General features: G+C 37.5%; 1 protein-coding gene, 1 non-coding gene and 1 pseudogene across 7 annotated transcripts in view; 2 read left to right on the top strand and 1 right to left on the bottom strand.

Moving 5' to 3' along the window:
* Nucleotides 1-21,445, bottom strand: part of LOC101546627 (melanoma antigen preferentially expressed in tumors-like) — a 71,128-nt gene that overhangs the window by 24,281 nt on the left and 25,402 nt on the right. The gene's annotated exons all lie outside the window — the stretch shown is intronic.
* Nucleotides 10,199-10,305, top strand: LOC129400382 (U6 spliceosomal RNA). Its single transcript, XR_008627625.1, has one exon. It is a non-coding gene; the product is annotated as a U6 spliceosomal RNA (small nuclear RNA).
* LOC101546369 (10 kDa heat shock protein, mitochondrial-like) lies at nucleotides 14,621-21,161 on the top strand (annotated as a pseudogene).

Genomic DNA, 21,445 nt, shown 5'->3' on the forward strand with positions numbered 1-21,445 from the left:
AATCCATCAAAAACCTTGTCATGGAATCTCCTTCATTTATCTCAGGACACAGACAAAAAGAAAGAAAAAACAGGGCTTACTAATAAAAAAACAAAAAACAAAAAAAAAAAACAGGGCTAATTCATTGCCCAACATCCTAACGATTACTTCTCCGGAGTTAAACAAACCAGAACAGCACTGTGATTGGCTCATCTTAGATACGGTTGTAGGGTTCTACCAATCAGCTTTGTACTGGGAGGTGGGGCCAATATCCTGGCCTTCTCTCAGTAACAGCAGTCCCAGGAATTCATCTGGGTGAGAGGGAGGATAACAAGTATGATTACAGCTTGGCTGTACCTTGCCATTTTATCAGCTTGGCCTCTCTTCCGAGATTAGTCAGAAGTGAAGCTGGTCTGTTTACATAGCGAAGGTAGTGCATACAGCTCCTAGAACGTTAGCAGGGTAGGAACTTTGCCCACCCCCTTCCCAAGGAGGACCCAGAGGTTTTAGCCTTAAGATAGGTTTACCTGTGAATTTTATCATTTTACTGTGTCTCTTGAGAAATTAGTCATAAAGCTGTGAACCTAGCCATTTACATGGTGGAGGCTGTGGGATGTGTGTGACTCCCCATTCTTTAGTTTATATTTTTTCCCCTTGGAAGTAGAGTTGAAACTTCAAATACATCTCTAATGTTGAGACGCTAGAGTGTATAACCTATATATTCTCACACATTTTATGGCTTCTAGTCTTATATCTAATTCTATGTTTGTTTGGGGTTTGGGGGCACACACCCAGCAGTATTCAGAGGCTACTTGCTCTTCATTTGAGGTTGCTTCCAGTAGTGTGATGCTGGGTTTCAAACCTGGGACTTGCAGAAGCAAAGCATGAGCTCAACCCATTGAGTTATCTCTCTGGTCCTAATACTTTAATGTATCTTTAATGCATCTGTACTTAAATAGCGACCAACTTTCTTTATATAGCATAATCCAGATTTCCCAGCACAATTTGTTGAAGATATTTTCCCTTATGGTTAATGGTTTGGGTTTCTTGTGATATATCAGATATTCATAAATGAATGAATTTCTAGACTTTCTATTCTACTGGCCTGTTACGGGTTCGCTTATAATATCACAATGTCTCAGTCTAGGAGCTTTATGCCTCCATTTATCTGCTAGCCTCCCAGAATTATTTTGGATATTCGGGATCTTTGTAGTTACATACAAATTTTAGCAGTTTGTTTTCATTTCCCTGAAAACAGTGTCATCAATATCTTGATAGGGATAGTGTTGAATCTATAGACTGCTATAGGCAAGATGATCATTTTAATCACATGTATTCTTATAATCCATTGGTACATGTTTTTCATTTATCATCTTTTATTATATTTTTCACAGTGTATTATATTTTTCAATATGTAAGTCTTTGATCACCTTTGTTAGGTTTACACCCACATATTTTATCCTTTTCCAGAAGCAATTTAAATAGGATTTCTTTCTTAATTTCTCTTTCTCCAACCAATTGTTGGTGTAAAGAAATGTAATATATGTATGTATGTTGATTTGTATACTGTAACATAATTGAATTCACTTGCTATGTCTCATGCTTTTTAGGTGATACTCCTTTTATTTTGTGGGTGAGTGAGTCATACCTGTCAGTGCTCAGGGCTTATTCCTGGCTCTGCCTTCAGAAATGTATCCTAACTGGTCTTGGGGGACCATATATGTTGCATAAGATCAAACTCAGATCACCTACATGCTTGCCTTCAAGCACCCTACTGGCTGTACTATCATTCTGACCCAATACTTAAATTTACATTTTAAGTTTGATTTTTTATTACATAATTTCTGTGATTATAACTTGCAAAACTGTATTGAATGATGGTTATGAGAGTGAACATCCTGGTTTTGTACCTGATCTTATAGGAAAGAAATAATTTTCAATTTTTACCATATAGTATGATATTCAGTAAGAGTTTGTTGAATGTGGACTTTACTATGAGGTATGTTACTCTTAAGCTCATTTTGTCTGTTTTAATCATAAATGAATCTTTTGATATGATCATACATATGATTTTGATCTTTCTTTCTTGATGAAAAATCAATTAATTAACTTGATTAACATTAATTAATTGGCTTGCATATGTTGAACTAACATTGCATCCTTGGAATTAGTTGCATCAATATATGATAGCGTTTCTGTATTGTTGAATTTGAATACCTATAATTTTACTAAGTAATTCAAGAAGGATAGTTTTTCTTATTTATCCAGTAAATAAAAATTAGTCTATATTTGTTCAATATAACGTTGACCTCATAAAAACTGGGAGAATTCTCTGTTCAAGATAATGTTGACCTCATAGAAACTGAAAGAATTTCTATTTCTTCAGTATTTTTGAAGAGCTTCAGAATTTTGGTAATAAATCACCTTTGAAGGCTTGATAGAAACCACTAGAAAACTACCTGAGTCTGTTTTTGCTGGCAGGGATACCTTTGATTACTATTTCAATATTACCTGTTCTCAACTGCCTTGTAATTGTCTTGTTCAGGTTCACTCTTTCCCCCTAATTCAATCCTTGAAGGATGAGTGTTTATAATAATTCTCCTTGGTTCCCTGGTATAGGTACATAAAATTGTTCATGATTGTTTCTTGTAACCCTTTGTTTTTCTGTGGTACCTGTTGTGACTACTCCACTTTAATTTCTGATTTATTTTTCTTCTTAAGACTAATTAAGAACATTTCAACATTATTTATTCAAAGAAAAATCTCTTCATTTCACTGATATTTTGTATTGTCTTACTCTATTTTTAAGTTTCTTCTCCGATTTTTATTTTATATGTGTTAATTTAATTTTTATTCAATAACTTTGAGAAAGTTACTGACAGTTGAACTTTAGGCATATAAGATTTCAACACCAATCACACCAGCAGTGTCAACTTCCCACCATCATATATGTTCCATATTCCCTCCCCACCCTAACTCTCACCCGGTCTCTGCCTGTCAACCTGATAACCACACTACAAAGTTTCAGTGGTTGCAACTTAGATCTCAGGTTTTCAGTTTTGTTGACTCTGTGCTTTGGATATATGCCTATACCACTCACCCATATCAGTGGTATAACTGAAACCCTGATGCCTGTGCACCCATTACTTCCCATTCTCTTCTTTCCACCTTAATTTCATTTGTTCCCTGTCCCATATATAAGGGGGTTTTGTCATAGGGTATTCGATTCGCAGCCATTGATCAGAGGGTCTATCTTTTCTCCAGTACTATGCCGTTTAAGTCACTATAGCTTTGTCTTCAGGGCTTCAGTGTCTTCAGGTCTTGGGGGATTGCAGAGAAAGCAGAATCAAATATTAGGAAGTTGATAATATCCAGGTACTGCAGAATATCTAAGACCCCCATACAGCAGACTCAGGAAAGAATCACAGACTTCCCAGAATTTTGGGTTGTTACTCAGATTCAGCTGCTTTATGTGGGTTTCCTAAGAGCTCTGTTATAGGACAGTGATATCTCATTTAGAAAGGTCACAGAAGGGACAAGAGAGATATTTCAGCAGGTAAGTTTCTTGCCTTGCATACAACTGACTCAGGTTTGATCCATGGTACCAGATATGGTTCCTTGAGCCCTGCCAGGAGTATATCCTGAGAACAGCCAATTGTGGCCTGAAAACCAAAAATGTGCTGTTGCTAAGGCAGGAGAGATAGTACAGTGGATTAGGCTCACTCTTACCTTGTATGTGGCTGATCTGGGTTTGATCCCTGGTACGCCATATGGATCCCCCAGCCCTACCAGGAATGATCCCTGAGCACAAAGCCAAGAATAAGTCCTGCTGGGTGTGGCAAAATAGTAACAATAAAGGAGATCACAGAAAGATAAAAATCAGTGTACCAAACTAAGGTAGCAGGACACTGTAAGGGACTAAGGAAATATTCCAGAAGAGGGAGAGATTGGACCTAATTCAGTGTACCCTGATTTAGAGTCAACTAATTTGTGCATAATTTGCAACAGCAAGTTTATCCACAAGGGCTTTTGGATCTAGAACTTATACAGATATAAGACCCTGGGACAGTTATTTCTCCAAGCTGAGATTTGGACTCTTCATCTGTAAAAAGTATGCAATACTAATTTTTATGCTGGGTTATGCAAAAATGGAGTGAAAAAAGTTATGCGCAACATAATCAGTAGTGGATCCTCCTGACTGATTTGGTGAAGATGGTTCTGAGAAAGCAGTCAACATAAGGCCCCTTTCATTAGTCCCTAGGTGACAAGGTCTCTATTCAGGGTCTAAGACTTGGGGAAACTAAAAGAGGAAAATAATCTGGTAGTGTAAACTATTTTTACCAGTCCATTGAGATGTATATAACTGCTATGGCATTAAAAATGTCTCGATCTATTAGAGAATACTATGATGAACAAAGTCAATCAGAAGGATAGGAGTAGGTACCGTATTATCTCTTTAAATGTGGGATTTAAAGATATGCAGAAAGATAGTAGCAAAAATCCAAAGGCAACATAATGAGAGAACTGATTCACACAAGTGAGTTGGGATGAATGATTGAGAGGGAAGGATGTTGATGTCCTTGATAGAAGAAGGTGGGTACACTGGGGAAGGATATGGTTTTGGAATATGTGAATGAGAAACAATCATTAACAGTATTATAAACCACAGACCTCAATTTAAATTGTTTTAAAAAACAAACAAAAATTTAATAAAATTTTAAATCCAAGAGAGAGAAAAAGCCTACATTTGAATGCTAATGTTCCTTCTCTAATCTCCAATAGAACTGTCAGTGTCACTGTCACTGTCATCCCGTTTCTCATCGATTTGTTCGAGTGGGCACCAGTAACATCTCTCATTGAGAGACTTATTGTTACTGTTTTTGGCATATCCAATACGCACGGGTAGCTTGCCAGGCTCTGCCGCGCGGGCTCCATACTCTCGGTAGCTTGCCCGGCTCTCCGAGAAGGGCGGAGGAATCGAACTCGGGTCGGCCGTGTGAAAGGCGAACGCCCAACCGCTGTGCTATCGCTCCAGCCCGTGAAATTTTTCCTCCAATATACCTGGATATACATAGTCTCTGTATATGGTTCACTGCCTAGTTGAAGAAATGAACGGACAGTTTCCTTTTCTAACTCTGTTATTCTCCTCATCACAAGGTACGTCACTCTAGTCTTACAAGTTTCGAACTCTCAACAACATTCAATTGGAATAGAATGGAAAACAGAGGCTTATGAGTATTTAAACATGGGATCTTTCCTGTTTCCTCCCCTTTACCTGAGCAGTTTGTGCACTTGATCTGAAAGGCAGAGTGACAAGCTCGTTGCCTGTCCTGATGCCTGTCCAGCTTCTCAAGCCAAGAAAGAAGTTTTGAAGTTTCTCCCTCACAAAACTAAAAGGGAATGTTAGCAAGCTGTCCATGGAACAAAAGGAAAGCAACTTCTATCATGTGAGTCCAATTCACTACCAGGTCACAAATACACACAATATCCAGAATCTGAAGGCTACTTTTGTGCTCAGACATATTATCAATTCTCAAATTTCTGCAGCAGAGTTTCAAGTTCTTAAAGTTCTGCTCAATCGTATTCTCAAGGAAAGAAGTAAATTGCTTTACTCTCAACATGGATTTCTAGGCTGACACAGGCACAGATTTGGAAGCAAACATTTTAAGGTACCTAAACCTAAAGTGGACTTCTTCTACTTTAAAGATAGAGTACTGAGGATAAACACAAGAGTGAAAATATAAAGGGTGTTTGGCTCTGTAAGAGCATGTTATTCCACCGTTCTAGGTTTTCCTTAAATCCAAGATCTTCTGTTTGGGGCCCCTGTAAGGGAGAAAAGGAAACAGAGCATGTAAAATGTAGTATATTTTATTTTAACCCAGAAAGATCAATGATGTGGAGCTAGGACAGAAACATTTGTTCATGGCTTTCACTCCACATGTATTTCACATACAAGTTCTTTCCATACAAATGTAGTATCTCTCATTCTTTTAGCCACAATTTCTTCACCTATAGTTCTCCCTAGTCTCAGATGCCAATGCCCTCCTAAGAAAACACATTCAGAAAGTAAATCCATCTATAATAAACTCAGTAAGCTATGTTTATTAGCTGAACCTGTAAGACTTTGGTGCACTTAAGGTAAGGCCAAATGTTGGACCAGTAGATTCACGGAGACCTAAACATGCATCACCAGTTACTTGAGGGAGACTTGGTATTCTCCTGATCCAGAGAACACCATGCTCTTCTGCCGACTCACTCTTTCTCTATTGCTTTTCTTACCATGAAGAAGAGACATGAGCAGGGAGGAACTGAAAACCATTTACAATGGCTTCCAAGATGTCCTACGTAATTCTTGGATATTCAGTGTCCTGATGTGTAATCAATGAAAGGGTCAAACTCTCACCATTGACTTTGTTATCTTCTGTCTTCCCAAGAAGGCAGCAGTAAACAATGGAATGAAGAGGTATTTAGGGAGTTCTTTCGGGGTGAGGGTAGCAGCTGGCTCATTACTCAGCAGAATCTTTGCAGCAAGCTCCAACTGTGTGGGTATGGGCATCTGATCCATCTTCATAAAACCTACTTCAGGAATATTTAGAAATCCTAAGAAGACATATAGACTCCTATTTGTCTCTAAGATTAGCTAGAAATACAAATTTCTTTGAAAAATGTTCGTGACTCAGATAGTCACATCAAGAGACCTCTAGTAGAGGCAAAGAATGGAAATAGACATGTACCTATGATTCTAAGTATATATGTGTACAAAGCACATATATAAATATTCATAGAGATAAATATAAAGGTGTGTTTGTGTAATATAAAAAACATCAAGAATCAAAGTGATTTCATGTTAACCAACAACAGTGTTAACCACTTAGTTGTCTTCTTTTCAATATCTCTGCCCCCAAAGACAAAAACCAACAAGAAGGAAAATGAGAATCTACACAAAAGTTATATGCCATCACAATTTTAATGCCAAAACTACAAAAGAGTGTGAATTAGAAGAAGAAATCATAAAATCCCAGCACACAATCAGTTACAATCTCATAACTAAGGTTTTGTGCTGGACAAAGACAGAACAAAAGAAACTGCAAAAGATACCAAGGAAATAAGATTATCGAGGTATTATAGTTGATATAAAAATATAGCCAGATGCAGCACTGTTCATAATAGCCAAAATCTGGAAACAACTCAAGTTCCCTAAAACAGATGACTGGTTAAAGAAACTTCAGTACATCTACACAATAAAATACTATGCAGCTGTTAGGAGAGATGAAGTCATGAAATTTGCTTATAAATGGATAAACATGGAGAGTATCATGTTAAGTGAAATGAGTCAGAAAGAGAGAGATAGACACAGCAGGACTGCACTCACTTGTGGAGTATAGAATAACATCACAGAAGGCTGACACCCAAGGATAGTAGATACAAGGGCCAGGGGGATTGCCCCATAGCTAGAAGACTGATTCATGAGCAGAGGGGAGAAGGCAGATGGAATAGAGAAGGGATCACAAAGAAAATGATGGCTGGAGGAACCAGTTGGGATGGGAGATGCATGCCGAAAGTAGATAATGGACCAAACATGATGACCTCTCTGTCTGTGTTGCAAGCCATAATGCCCCAAAGTAGAGAGAGAGTATGGGGAATATTTACTGCCATGGAGGCAGGGGGAGGGTGGGAAAGGGGGGGCATACCCGGGATATTGGTGGTGGGGAATGTGCACTGGTGGAGGGATGGGTGTTTGATCATTGTGAGATTGTAACCCAAACATGAAAGCTTGTAACTATCTCACAGTGATTCAATAAAATTAAATCTCTTTTGTATTAACTCTTTTTGTTGATGTTGTGTACCTTGTCCTCTTAATTCAATTTTTTACTTCTTCCATTCTATTGCCACAACTAATTTTTGAATACACTGAATCTTTCTTCAAATGATCTCTTCATTTCATTTAAATTTGAAAGAACTATGTTCTTAACTTATCTTTAGGCAGTGTCATACTCAAAAAATTACAGGGACATCCACCAATTATTGATGTGACTAAATTCCCTTATTTTTTAGTTTTTATTTCTTCATTGCTGATATGGTGCAGCTCCACGTTCCAGGAGATATTAGCAGCGATCCAGTAATTTCATTCACAATATCGGGCTAGTGTTTATTGGGTTAGTATTGGGTTAGTTTACTATTCTGGCAGCTACTGCTGCAATTTGAGGATTTTTTGGCAGGGCCAGTGAGGGAGCAACTGTTACCCAATGTCTCACTGGAAAGCATCAGGAATTGGCAAGGGGTACAAAAGAATTTGGTGCTCACTGAAGGGTGTGTGAGAAATGAGGAAAGGATTAGATGCCGTGAGACAAGATGGAACATAGTGTGGACAGGGGGAATCAAGTCCAAGTGAGGAGGGGACACAAGAGCGCCCCTTCTTAGGGTTGAAGAGTCTTGCTGTAGCTGAAGACTGATTAAAAATTTTAGCAAAAGGATGCAGCTATTCGCATACTCAGTAAATCAATAAATCTATAAATAATCAGGTTGAGGGAAGAAGCTGAACTAAAAGAACACATACTGTAGGAGCTGGAGAGATAGTACAACGAATAAGTTTCATCACATGTCCCCACTGTATATATGCCAAACATACCTCAAAAAACAATTGAAATATAGGTTCATAGTTCTTTAGAATAATTAATAATCAGGTGGAAGCTTTGTAAGAATACACACATGTGGTATTAACAAATATGGATAATGTCTTCTCTATTTGACCCACACTACATGTAATCATAATAGAAATAATCATTTAAATATAACCTATGCAAATATTTAGACGGAGGTTGATTACAAGGAAAATATCATAATAATATTTAGGGGAAACTAGGTATTTTAGGGAACTTAGGTTGGTATTTATATGATATTAAGTTCTAGCAACTGACTATTTTTTTTCTGTTTTGGGGGCCTCGCCCAGCAGTTCTCGGGGATCACTCCTGTCAGGGTCCTATACACTGTACTCTCTCCAGCCTTGTAACCTATATTTTAAGCTAAACTTGAGAAATTTACAACTATTCCCACTACCGTCTCAATGACACACAAGAATCAATGATTATCATTTAGATGGTGGATACTATTTAAGTGCATTTATTATAAATAAATTCATGCTAAAGATCAAGTTAGCTTCTTCCTCATCTTCAAAAATTAATTGCTTTAATGCAAATAGGGAAAATTCTAATTTGGGCCCCACTGGTTACTACAAAGCATGTTGTTTCAAATGAAATAAAATTACGCATGCTAAACTTCTCCCCCAAGATGTTATCAAATTATCTTCTACATATGAGCTGTCTTATAAATCTTACAAGAACTGTATTTTACCAGAAAAAAAATATTGTAAGTTTCCTTAAAACTTAATTTTCACCTCAAATACGCAAAACACAAACTCCACAAAGTGTTTATTATTTCACTTCACAGTTTACAAATATACAAAAATAGAATTTTTCTTAAATTTCTATTACATATTTATCAAGACAAGGAACAGTAGAGAAAAATAGTTTGTTCTGCTAAGGACACACTTTAGGAATAAACCATTGCACACCTGAAATATCAGTGCATAACACTGTGTATATAACTTGGTTTGGATTGAAGCTAAAAGCATCCTTAACTTGTAACTATCTCATGGTGATTCAATACAATTTTTTTTAAAAAAGAACTTGGTCTGGGAGGGTATTTTTTCTGATTCAGTGCTCAGTGTGTGGCGAAGAATACCACATGGGATGCTGGGGGTCTAACCAGGTCAGCAGTATGACAAACAAGCACCTTACCCATTGTACTACCTCTCTGGAACTCAGAATCCATAATATTAATAACCTGATGTACTTAACTGACATAAGTCATAAATCATAGACTTAAAGACAAAAAATGTATTTTCCTTGTCAAATTATGAGGCATTTTGATAACTTTGGCTTCTGTGACTGGTATTTGCAGAACCGGATTTACCAAGTACCATTAGGCTATCTACAGAGTTTTTCACTTGAATTTTTCCCTCTTCTAATATATTTTTAAAAAAACACCTTGGGGCTAGAGTTATAGTACAGTGGATAAGGCTCTTGCCTTCCATGCAGCTGACGCAGTTTTGATCCCAGGTGTACAATATGGTTTCATGAGCCCACCAGGAGTGATTCCCTGAATGCAGCGCCGGTAGTAAGCCCTAAGCACTACCAGGTGTGTCTCAAAAACAAAAACAGTGCTCGCTTTGGCAGCACATATACTAAAATTGGAACGATACAGAGAAGATTAGCATGGCCCCTGCGCAAGGATGACACGCAAATTCGTGAAGCGTTCCATATTTTTCTGGTGAAGGGATGGGTTATCAAACTTTGTAAGGGAGAAACATCAGCATGAAAATGTATAAATCTGTAACTGTACCCTCACGTTGACTCACTAATTAAAAATAAACTATTAATTAAAAAAAAACAAAAATAATGAACTTATGAGTTAAAGAGAATGCCAGGTAATTTTTATATTCCGATTGCATTGCAACACAATGGAAGAGAATGGAGAACTTCCCTTCTCACAATTTCCATATCTAATTTATATCCTGACGTCCACAACTTACAATCATTCCGTTTTACCCTTTTATTAACCCATGAATAGTTAAGGTGGATTTTTAATTGGAACGCTAGAAGATCCAATTGTAGACCTATATGTTATTTGATTTGTCTTTTGACTTCTTCATGCTTCTTGATTATCCATTCATGATCATTGCGAACTATATGGTGGTTGCTATGTTTTCCATCTGGGTGCCTTCTCTCTGAAGGCAGTCACAAGGAAAAATAAAGTCATGAAATTTTCTTATGAATGGATGGACATATATCATGCTGAGTGAAATGAGTCAGAAGGAGAGGAACAGACTCATTTTTTACCTTTCTAAACATACGGATATAGATTTCGAGACCACTAATTAAACAACCCATCGTATATCCACTTATTTTAAATGTTGTTTTAGTCATATTCTGCTATTTAATTCAACTGGACTTATGCCACTACATTGTATTGCTCCATTATTTTTTTTCTGTAAATTCATGGATGAATTAATTAAAATTTTAACTTTTTACAGTTTTTGCTGAAATATGTATTAACTTTCTGCTAGAAGCCCATCAATATCTCTGTCCACTGGGAATGTCTCTTTCTACCCCCGTTTTCCAGAAAGCTCCCTGGTAAGGGTTCGCCGCCTCCCTCACACATCAGGCTCAGAGAAATTCAGACTGCAGTTTCTGCTGATGTCACAAGATGGCACTAACATACCTTGGTCATCATGTCTGTACAAGGAAAATTCAACTAGGAGCAAAAATCTCTTGTAAACCTCACTAATTCTATGTGTGTGGGGAGGACGTGTAGAGGGAAACCCTGACAAAATAATTTGACAACACATACGGGGGTAGGGGGTTATGTTAAATTAAACACCACATGGCAATCGGGCCTTGGCAGTCAGTTTAGGGCAGCTTAGGGCAGGCTGAAGGCAATTAAGAACCAATAGGACATGAGAACCAGGTATGGCTAGCTGTGTGTCCAGTAGTGGGATAATGGAGGGTGAGCAATCTGCTTCCTGAAAGGGACCAGCTGTTCAGTATGAACATGTCAATCAAAGTCAAGAGGGGAAAGATAAACTGAAGAACAGGGTACATAACTGGTCAGCAGCAAATAGAGTTGCTCTAACAGCAAAAGGAATGGGTATCTTAGTAAACAAACTATTCTAAGACTTTCATTACTCTGCAAAATATAGTGTCACTGCTAAGTGCAGGAGAGCATGTGACTTTTCTGTAAACGAGACAAAGTGTCATTGCACAGCTTCCAGTTAACTGAATGGGACAGGCAAAAGCAACCTCACCGAGTTCCCCTGTGTTTCATGCGCATTTCCTTCCTCTCAAATTTCTCTATACTCCAAGAAGATCTTATCCCCTGACTATTCCTCTACTGGCACATCAGAGAAAGATGTGTTATCTGAGCCCCAAATGTGAAGCAAACGTGATGCAGAGTGTGCCTTACAGGTTTCTGGACAAAAAGCAGATTTCAGAATTCCAATCCTGGGCTCTTTAAGTAAGCCACTACCCTTATACTAGCCTCATCTTTGAAACAGGATAGCAATACAAAATGCTCAGGACCACTTAGGGTGACTGTGGAATTTGGAGGGAGCAACATATGGTCACAGGTAGGAAGGCTCTTTGTAGTAATTATACTACCAGAGAACACCTCAGATATCACAGCAGTCTGATAGTAGTAATAAATGCTACCAAAATATCAGCTTTTTTGTAGGTTAGAATTTTCCAAGTGAGATCCATGGGCTACCTCATCAAAATCATCAGGGGTGCTTGTAAAAAGTAAAGATTAAAGTCCACCATAATTTTTTTCAATCTCTAACATGGGCATGGGTGGGAAATTTCTGCACTTTTAACATATTGTCCAGTTAGTTCTTGTGGTCACTAAGGTTTGAAAAGCATTGCTGTTTGTCTGCAACAAAATATTCTTAAAATTTGTAATCCTGGGGCTGGAGCAATAGTACAGCAGATAGGGTGTTTGCCTTGCACAGGGGTTCAATTCCCAGTATCCCATATGGTCCTCCTGAAAACCGCCAGGAGTAATTCCTGAGTGCAAAGCCAGTAGTAACCCCTGTGCATCGCCGGGTGTGACCCAAAAAGCAACAAAATAAAATAAAATAAATAAAAAATTGTAATCCTGTGATGTCTAATTCTCTTGGTAACTTCTGAAACTCAGTTTTAAATTTCTATATCTGCTCCAGTGTGTCATGTAAATAATGATTCCTTTTTGTAAGTAATAATGCAAATGCTTTATACGTGAGACACTGAACCAAGCACTGGGGCACAGAGAACACAACTGGAAGGGTGCTTGGAGTTTTATTCTAGTTTGAGAAAAGGGGAATAAACAAGTAAACAATAAATAGAACAATTTTAGGAATAGTTTTACTTTGAATAAAGTAAAAAAAGTAGAAATGGTCAGAACAGATATAATTATAGGTGTAAATGTCAGTTACGCTTGGCTGGAGGAACCAGTTGGGATGGGAGATGCATGCCGAAAGTAGATAATGGAACAAACATGATGACCTCTCAGTATCTGTGTTGCAAGCTACATTGCCCAGAAGTAGAGAGAGAGTATGGGGAATATTGTCTGCCTTAGAGGCAGGGGGAGTGTGGAAAAGGGGGGTATACCCGGGATATTGGTGGTGGGGAATGTGCACTGGTGGAGGGATGGGTGTTTGGTCATTGTGAGATTGTAACACAAACATGAAAGCTTGTAACTATCTCACAGTGATTCAATAAAATTTTTAAAAATTTAAAAAAAGAAGTTATATCTGATAATAAGAGAGAAGAAAGTGACATGAAAAAAGCAATCCCCCATTTGACCCAGCAATACCAGTTGTGGGAATGTATCCCAGAGATGCAAAAAAGTATAGTAGAAATGACATCTGCACTTATATGTTCATCGCAGCACTGTTTACAATAGCCAGAATCTGGAAAAAATCCGAGTGCCCAAGAACAGATGACTGATTAAAGAAACTCTAGTACATCTACACAATGGAATACTATGCAGCTGTTAGAAAAGATGAAGTCATGAAATTTGCATATAGGTGGATCAACATGGAAAGTATCATGTTAAGTGAAATGAGTTCGAAATAGAGGGATAGACATAGAAATATTGCACTCGTTTGTGGAATATAAAGTAACAGAATGGGAGACTAACACCCAAGAGCAGTAGAGATAAGTACCAGGAGGATTACTTTACAGCTTAGAAGCTAGCCTCGAATGCTGGGGGAAAAGGCAGCTCAGATAGAGAAGGGACCACCATGTAAAGGGTTCTAGGAGGGCCCATTCGGGATGGGAGATGCGGACTGAAAGTAGACTATAGTCCGAACATGATGGCCACTTAATACCTGTATTGCAAACCACAATATCCAAAAGGAGGGAGAGAGCAAAAGGGAATGCCCTGCCACAGAGGCGGGGTGGGGTGGAGGGAGGACGGGGTGGGGGTGGTGGGAGGGATGCTGGGACCATTGGTGGTGGGAAATGGGCACTGGTGGAGGGATGGGCATGCGATCATTGTATGACTGAAACGCAAGCACAAAAGTTTGTAAGTCTGTAACTGTATCTCACAGTGATTCACTAATAAACATTTTTTTGAAAATAAAAAGAAGTTGAATTTGAGCTGAATGCTATATGAGAAAAAGAAGGCAGGTCTGGAAAGGTCTTTTGGTTAGTGGTCCTGTTTTATTTAGCACCACTCTTCCCAGGAGCAGATGACTAGTGCTAGTCACTGTCTCCTGGCATGCAGAATGCAGACTGGTAGGACAGGGTATCAAATAAGAAGTCTGTCACTTGGACTGTAAAAGGATTTGACAGTTCCTATTCAATGTGGAAGGTTATACACAGTATGAGAATGGCATAGTCTGATTCGTGTTCTAAGAAGGATGACTCTGGCCACTGTGCAAAGAACATACTTGAGAGGAACAATGGAAAATATAGGAGAAATCCATTAGAAGAGTATTGCAGAGGTCCAGGGGAGAGATGGGGGTGAATTTGCTTTACTGCAATGTGCAAAAAACTAGGTGGACCTGCACAGGGCATGTTGGAAGTAATGCACTGGGGCCTCGAAAATGTTTGAAAATAAGGTAAAATGCAGGAGGACTCCTCAGATTTCCATTTGACTAAATGTAGAAATGGTGGTGAAGTTTCCTGAGATCAGTTCTTTCAAATGCTGTTAAGATTTTCTCAACATAACCATTTAGTTAGGCAATACTAGCTATAGTGAATACACATGAGTTGAATAAAGGGATTTTGTTGTAAGATCACAAAGCTGTATTAAGAACAAATGTGAACTATAAAACTCACAGAAGTATGAAAATCTAAATTTCAATATATTTATTTTAAAATTATATAGCATTTATTAAGTTGTTACTACTTGCCTAGCACTATTTTAAGAGTTTTCATAAATAAACTCAAATATCAAATCAACAACACATCAAGAACAAGACAACGACTCCTATTTTCATCACTTTTACTTAATCTGTAATAGAATGTTCTAGTCAGAAGTCTGAAGTTCTAGTCAGATCAGTTAAGCTAGTAAAAGAAAAGATATCCAAATTTAAAAGGAAGAAATAAAATGATGTCTGTTTGAAGATGGCATGATTGTATATATTACCATAAATATTTCATAAAGGAATGTTATGACTAATAAATGTAAGCAGCAACATTTCAAGATATAAAACATACAAAATCAGTTATATTTCTATGCACTAAAACCTAAAAGTCTCAAAGTATCATTAAGAAAGTAGTTGCCTTGGGACTGGAGCAATAGTACAGCGGGTAGGGCGTTTGCCTTGCACGCGGCTGACCCGGGCTCGATTCCCAGCATCCCATGTGGTCCTCTGAGCACCGCCAGGGGTGATTCCTGAGTGCAGAGCCAGGAGTAACCCCTGTGCATTGCCAAGTGTGATCCATAAAGCAAAAAAAAAAAGTAGTTCCCTTTTTCACTAATATAAAACAATACAAACAACTATGAAAATATTATGAAAAGACTTAATCAATGAAGTAAAACACACACTGTAATTGCAAAGTATTCATAAAATAAAGAAGAAAATATTGGGCCAGAGAGAGTGCCATGAGTGAGACACTTGCCTTGCATGCTGCTGACCTGGGTTCAATCCTCATCATCACAGTGATAACTGAGGACAGAGTTAAGAATAATCCCTGAATACAGCCTGGTATGCACCCCCCCATCAAAATACAAAATGAAGAAGGAAAAATTAATGAAAATAGAATGCATGTTCATGGATCAAAAGAATAAATGTTCTTTAAAAGATAATACTTCCAAAATCTACATAATCAACAAAATTCCTATCAAAATTCTATTAACATTTTTTGCATAAATGTACACATTCATCCTCAAATGCAAATGAATTCAAGGAAATTGAATATTCAAAACAATTATCAGAAATAACAGAGTTGGAGGCGCCGCCATTTATTAATCCAAAACTTACTGCAAAGCTACAATGTGAACCTAGAATATGTTGGCCAATAGAACACAACATCAAGCCCAGAAATAAACCATTATCAGGTAAGTTCAAGCATATGGTTAATTGATTTATTCAAGAGTGCTAAGATCATTCAATGTATAATAATCTTTTTAAGAAACAGTGCTAGGAAAACTAGAGCAACATATGCATAAAATGAAGTTGCATGCTCATGTAAAGTTAAGTTGAAATGGAACCATACTTAAATATAAGTAGTAAAACTACATAACAGGGTAAAGACTTCATTAGACTTGACAATTGGATTTAGCAATAATTTATTGGACATAACAACAAAAGTCAAGATAATAAAGATAAATATAAGTAAGTTTCATTTCATTAAAAGTAGAAATTTTCAACCATGAGATAATTCAATGGTGTTGCACATGTATGAGACTCCAAGTTTAATTACCTGGTACCAGGTGACTCCCCAGCAATGTCAGGTATAGCCCCAGGTCGAGTATCACTAGGAGTGGCCCTGAGTCCTCAGAACGTGACTGAGGACTTGCAGAAGTACAAATAATTTATATTCAAAAAACACTATCAAGAGAGTGAAAAGACAATCCCCAGAAGAGAAGAAAATATTTATAAACCATATATCAGACAAGATATTAATATTTCCTACATATGAGAATTCCTAGAACTCAATAACTTCAATTAAAAGTGATTGAAACCAAAACAAAGCAATTTAAAAATATACAAAGGACTTGAATACACATTTCTCCAAAGAAGGTACGCAAATGGCCAATAGGCACATTAAAATATGCTCAACATCAGTGGTCAGCAGGAATACAAATCAAAACCCAAGGAGAAAGTACTTCATACCCATTACTATCTCTGTCATTAAAATATGAAATAACAAGTGTTGGCCAGGTTATACAGAAACATTTGAACACTGGCCATGGAATGTAAAATGGTATAGCTTCTAGAAAAGAGAATGTCAATTTAACAACAACATAGATAAACATAGAATTACCCTATAACCCAGTAATCCATGTATATATAAATATATATAAATACATGTCTATAAATATATAACAAAGATGTGAAAGTATGGATTCAAACAGATACTTACTTGTACACTAATGTTCATAGAAGCATGAAAGTGGGACCCTCTGCTCCTAAAGACTATGATCTGAGAGGTCTTCTAACCCATTATGGCACCCAGAGCAGCTTCTTACAGAAATGCATCTAGACTGTGAGCTGTGCTACAACCCCATGCTGCCAGGGGAGGGATTTTCCCTCTCTACCCTGTTTTTCTGCGCGGAAAAATGGGTTACCAGCACGCCCTCTGCCCAGATAAGATTCGGAGCTGCCGCGCGAAACGGACCCTCTGTTCCTAAAGACTATGATCCGAGAGCGGCTTCTAACTCTAATGCAACTAGACTGTTAACTGAGCTAAAATATCAGAAATCCAAGAGCTCATAGAGTCTTCATTCTCAGCAATGAAAAGAAATTATTAAATAATTCCTTTTCAGCAGGCCTGACTGTTGGGGGAAAATTCCAAACAATAATAGTGATTTCTCTATTGAAATATTGAATGCATTCAAAGTATACAGAGAATAAGGTGAATATCCTTAGCTACTTAGGTGGGGGCTGGGTGGAAGGGGGGTATATTGGGGCTCTTGGTGGTGGAACGTGTGCACTGGTGAAGCGATGGGGGGGTTCAATCATTATATGACTGAGACTTAAACCTAAAAGCTTTGTATTTTTTTCACGGTGATTCAATAAAATAAAAACTTACAAAAAAGAGAAGCATGAAAGTAACCCTGGCATCCATCAACAAGATGAATAAATTTTTTAAATGTGTATATGAAATGGAGTATTATTCAACACTAAATAGGAATGAAATTAAAAATATATAGTACAACTTAGAATAACCTTTAAAGTACGCTGTGTGAAGTAAGCCAGACACAAAAGAACAAATGCTGTATGATCCCATTATATGAAGTATGTAGAATAAGTAAATTCGTGGAGTCAGAAATTATAATAAAGGTTAGCAAAGTCTGGGACAAGGGAAGATGGAGAGCTATTATTTAGTTGTTACAGAGTTCTTAAAGTTCTGGAATTTTGAAACAATATATAACTGGGTGGTAGTTGCACAATATTGTGAAAGTACTAATGCTACTGAACTGTAGCACTGTAGCACTGTAACTGTCATCCCATTGTTCATCTATTTGCTTGAGTGGGCACCAGTAAGGTCTCCATTGTGAGACTTGCTGTTACTGTTTTTAGCATATTGAATACACCACGGTAGCTTGTTAGGCTCTGCTTTGCTAATGGGATACTCTCAGTACCTTGCTGGACTCTGTGAGAGGGATGGAGGAATCGAATCCGGGTCAGCCGAGTGCAATGCAAACACCCTACCCGCTATGCTGTCGCTCCAGTTCATGTACACTTAAAAAAATGGAGACTGTAAGTTTTATGTTATACAGGTTTTACCACTATTTAAAAAAGAATCCTTTCAAGGAAAGGGGAGAGGAAGTCAGAAAGAGACCTGTGTGGACAGGTGCAAAAGAAGCAGTCAGGAAAAGTTTGGAAGATGATTGTAGTGGGATTGCTTGGAGCACATAGACTAGAGACTAGAGACCAGCGTGGGACAATGAACTTTGTATGACCTGCACTGGGGGCTTGGGAGAGTCCTGTGCAGAGGGCCTCTTGAAAGAGGGGCCTTGAAGGTAAAACCTACCAGCAAGATAAGCAGGACACATCCTGCACGTACATACTCCTCGTGCTCTAAGTAACCTTGGGAATAATCTGACTTGGTATTTTTTAATGAGAACATCCTGAGACAAACACAAAATATGTCTAACTCATGAGAACATCTTTTGACTTGGCTACGTGCCTGGGCCAAGGTATGTTAAGAATATAAAAACTGCTTGCTTGAGAATAAACCTTGCCTTCAGCCTCGATAGCTGCTGGTCAATGCTTCATCCCTGAGTCGGTGGTTTTCATTCCGGAGCTGGACTCCGGCAGATGATAATGTGTTGGCTTTGAAGATGAAGGACAAAGTTTCAAACCAAAAACTTGAAGAAGCTAAAGAATGCAAACGGAAGCGAGCAAAGATAAAAAAAAGCCTGATTGTCTCTTACACCATCCAAAAGGATACAGTTCAGCGGACACTGAATTTAGTCCAATAACAACCCTTCGCAGGAGCTGTGGGTACACATTCATAACATAGCACTTCCTGCATCAACAAGTTCCAATTTACTAATTTTTGTTTATTTTGTTCTGAGGTCACACCCAGCAGAGCCCAGGGGTTTCTCTGGGCTTTGTGTACAGGGATCCATTCTAGCAGTGCTTGGAAAACCATAAGCCATGTCTAGGATCAAATTGGAATGTAGCACATGTAAGGTATCTCTATATCTCTGTCCCCTGTACCAACAAGTTTTAACTCTTTTTAGATATATTTTTATTACTAAAATCTACATAAGTTTTTGTTATACATATGCTTCACCATGAAGACTTTGTGAATAAAGATAAGCTTTACTAGTGGAATTAAACATAATCATATAAATGCAGGCCATTTATAGTCTTTATAAACAAATGCTGTTTTTAGTTCTAAAAATTCTAAAATATACTTAGCTTTGTTCTAGTAGATTCACACTATTTCCTATTCTATATCCGCAACCTAACTTTTCTCTAAAAAACACACACAATTCACATTTCTAATTTGGGGCACATAATGCCCCAAATTAGAAAGAGAGTAAGAAGGAAACTTCCTGCCATAGAAGCAGAGGTTGGGGTGGAGTGGTGGTGGCTGGAGAGATACTGGAGACATCGGTGGTGGGAAAGTTACACTGGTGGAGAGATGGGTGTTTGATCACTGTATGACTGATACTCAATCATGAAAGCCTTGTAACTGTATCTCACAGTGATTCAATTAAAATTTTTTAAAAGAACATGAATCTCCATTATACATAGCATGCCTTCAACTTGGTGAGCTATCTCTTTAGCCCAAGATAAAAGATTTTCATGAAATGTGCCAGAAATAATTTATTGGACAATTTGGTTTAATTTTCTTTGTGCCAAGTTAGTGTGAGTGATTATTATTTTTAAGCACATATGCCTTAAATTAAAATATAGATAGATAGATATAGTTATATATTAGAGGGGAAAATGCCACCTGTTATCTCAAATGATTACCATCATTATTATAATCTGCTGCAAGAGAGCAAAAGCATGCCCACTGGTAGCTCTAGTTCAATGTTCTTATATATCCAGGATTCAAAAAAAGGAAAGAAACCAACAAAAAGCAATAAGAAAATTAAACCACAGTAATTTTGAATATCCCCAGATCTCTTATTGATTCAGTCATGTCACCTTCCCATACTAGGAGACAATGGTTGGTGCTCAGGGACTTCAAGCACTTGCTTGTCTGGGCCAATGGGCATTTGGGTAGAGATGGGGCTGGATTCACTGGGATTATCACTAGGCAAGTGATGTATAAATAGAAGTCAAGAAAGATTCTAGTTTGAAAGAATGAGATATAAATAAAACTAAACAGATAATTTAAACAACATGTGAAGCCATGCTGATAAAAGCAATTGTAAATATTTTCATAAATTAAAAAGTAATGAGGACACAAATATTTTTTATCAAATAATTTCAAATTATTGATGTAAATAAGCAAACATTAGTTTTCCCTCCTACTGAGGAAGGCAAATGAGATGATGACTCACTTTTTAAAAATAGAATAAATCATCTGCACACTGATGACATTTATCCATACACACATATCAGGCGGGTCTGATGAGGGACTTCTCCTTCCACTGATAGCACAAGAAAAGGAAGGTACCAACCATAAGGATGAAAGTCATAGCAGGACAAACCCTTTAAATTTTTATTTTTATTCGATAAAATATTAATTGAAAGAAGTGCAGTTGATCAAATGTGAGTTGATCAAATCTCTATGCTTCCAGAAAAATCTCAAGGGAAATTATTTCAAATGAAGGTAGTAATTGTGGGATCAGGATATATAGGAAAGTGTGTAGAAATTCAGCTAATTTGTATGAACACTGGAGATCAAGTCCTTCTGTTAGAATATGGAGGCACCAAAGTAGTTCTAGATAACAAACATTATTCCTTATTTAGAGGTGGTGGCATTCTTGGAAAGTATATAAACTGAAATAAATCACTATTATATTGAATCATGTGAACTTGTCCATTCCACTGAAGTTGTAAAATCTGTCACCGTGTAAAATATCAACATGTATCTGGTCCCCATTCGTATTTAACATTGTATTAGAAGTCTTAGCAACAGCAGTCAAGCAAGAAAAGGAAATCAAAGGGGTACAAATTGGAGAAAAGGAAGTCAAATTATCTCTATTTGCAGATGGCATGATGCTATGCATTGAAGACTGTAAAGAGTCCACACAAAAGCTCCTAGAAAGAATAAAATGAAGCAATACA

This window comes from Sorex araneus, chromosome X (genome assembly GCF_027595985.1).
Source record: "Sorex araneus isolate mSorAra2 chromosome X, mSorAra2.pri, whole genome shotgun sequence".
Taxonomy (NCBI): domain Eukaryota; kingdom Metazoa; phylum Chordata; class Mammalia; order Eulipotyphla; family Soricidae; genus Sorex; species Sorex araneus.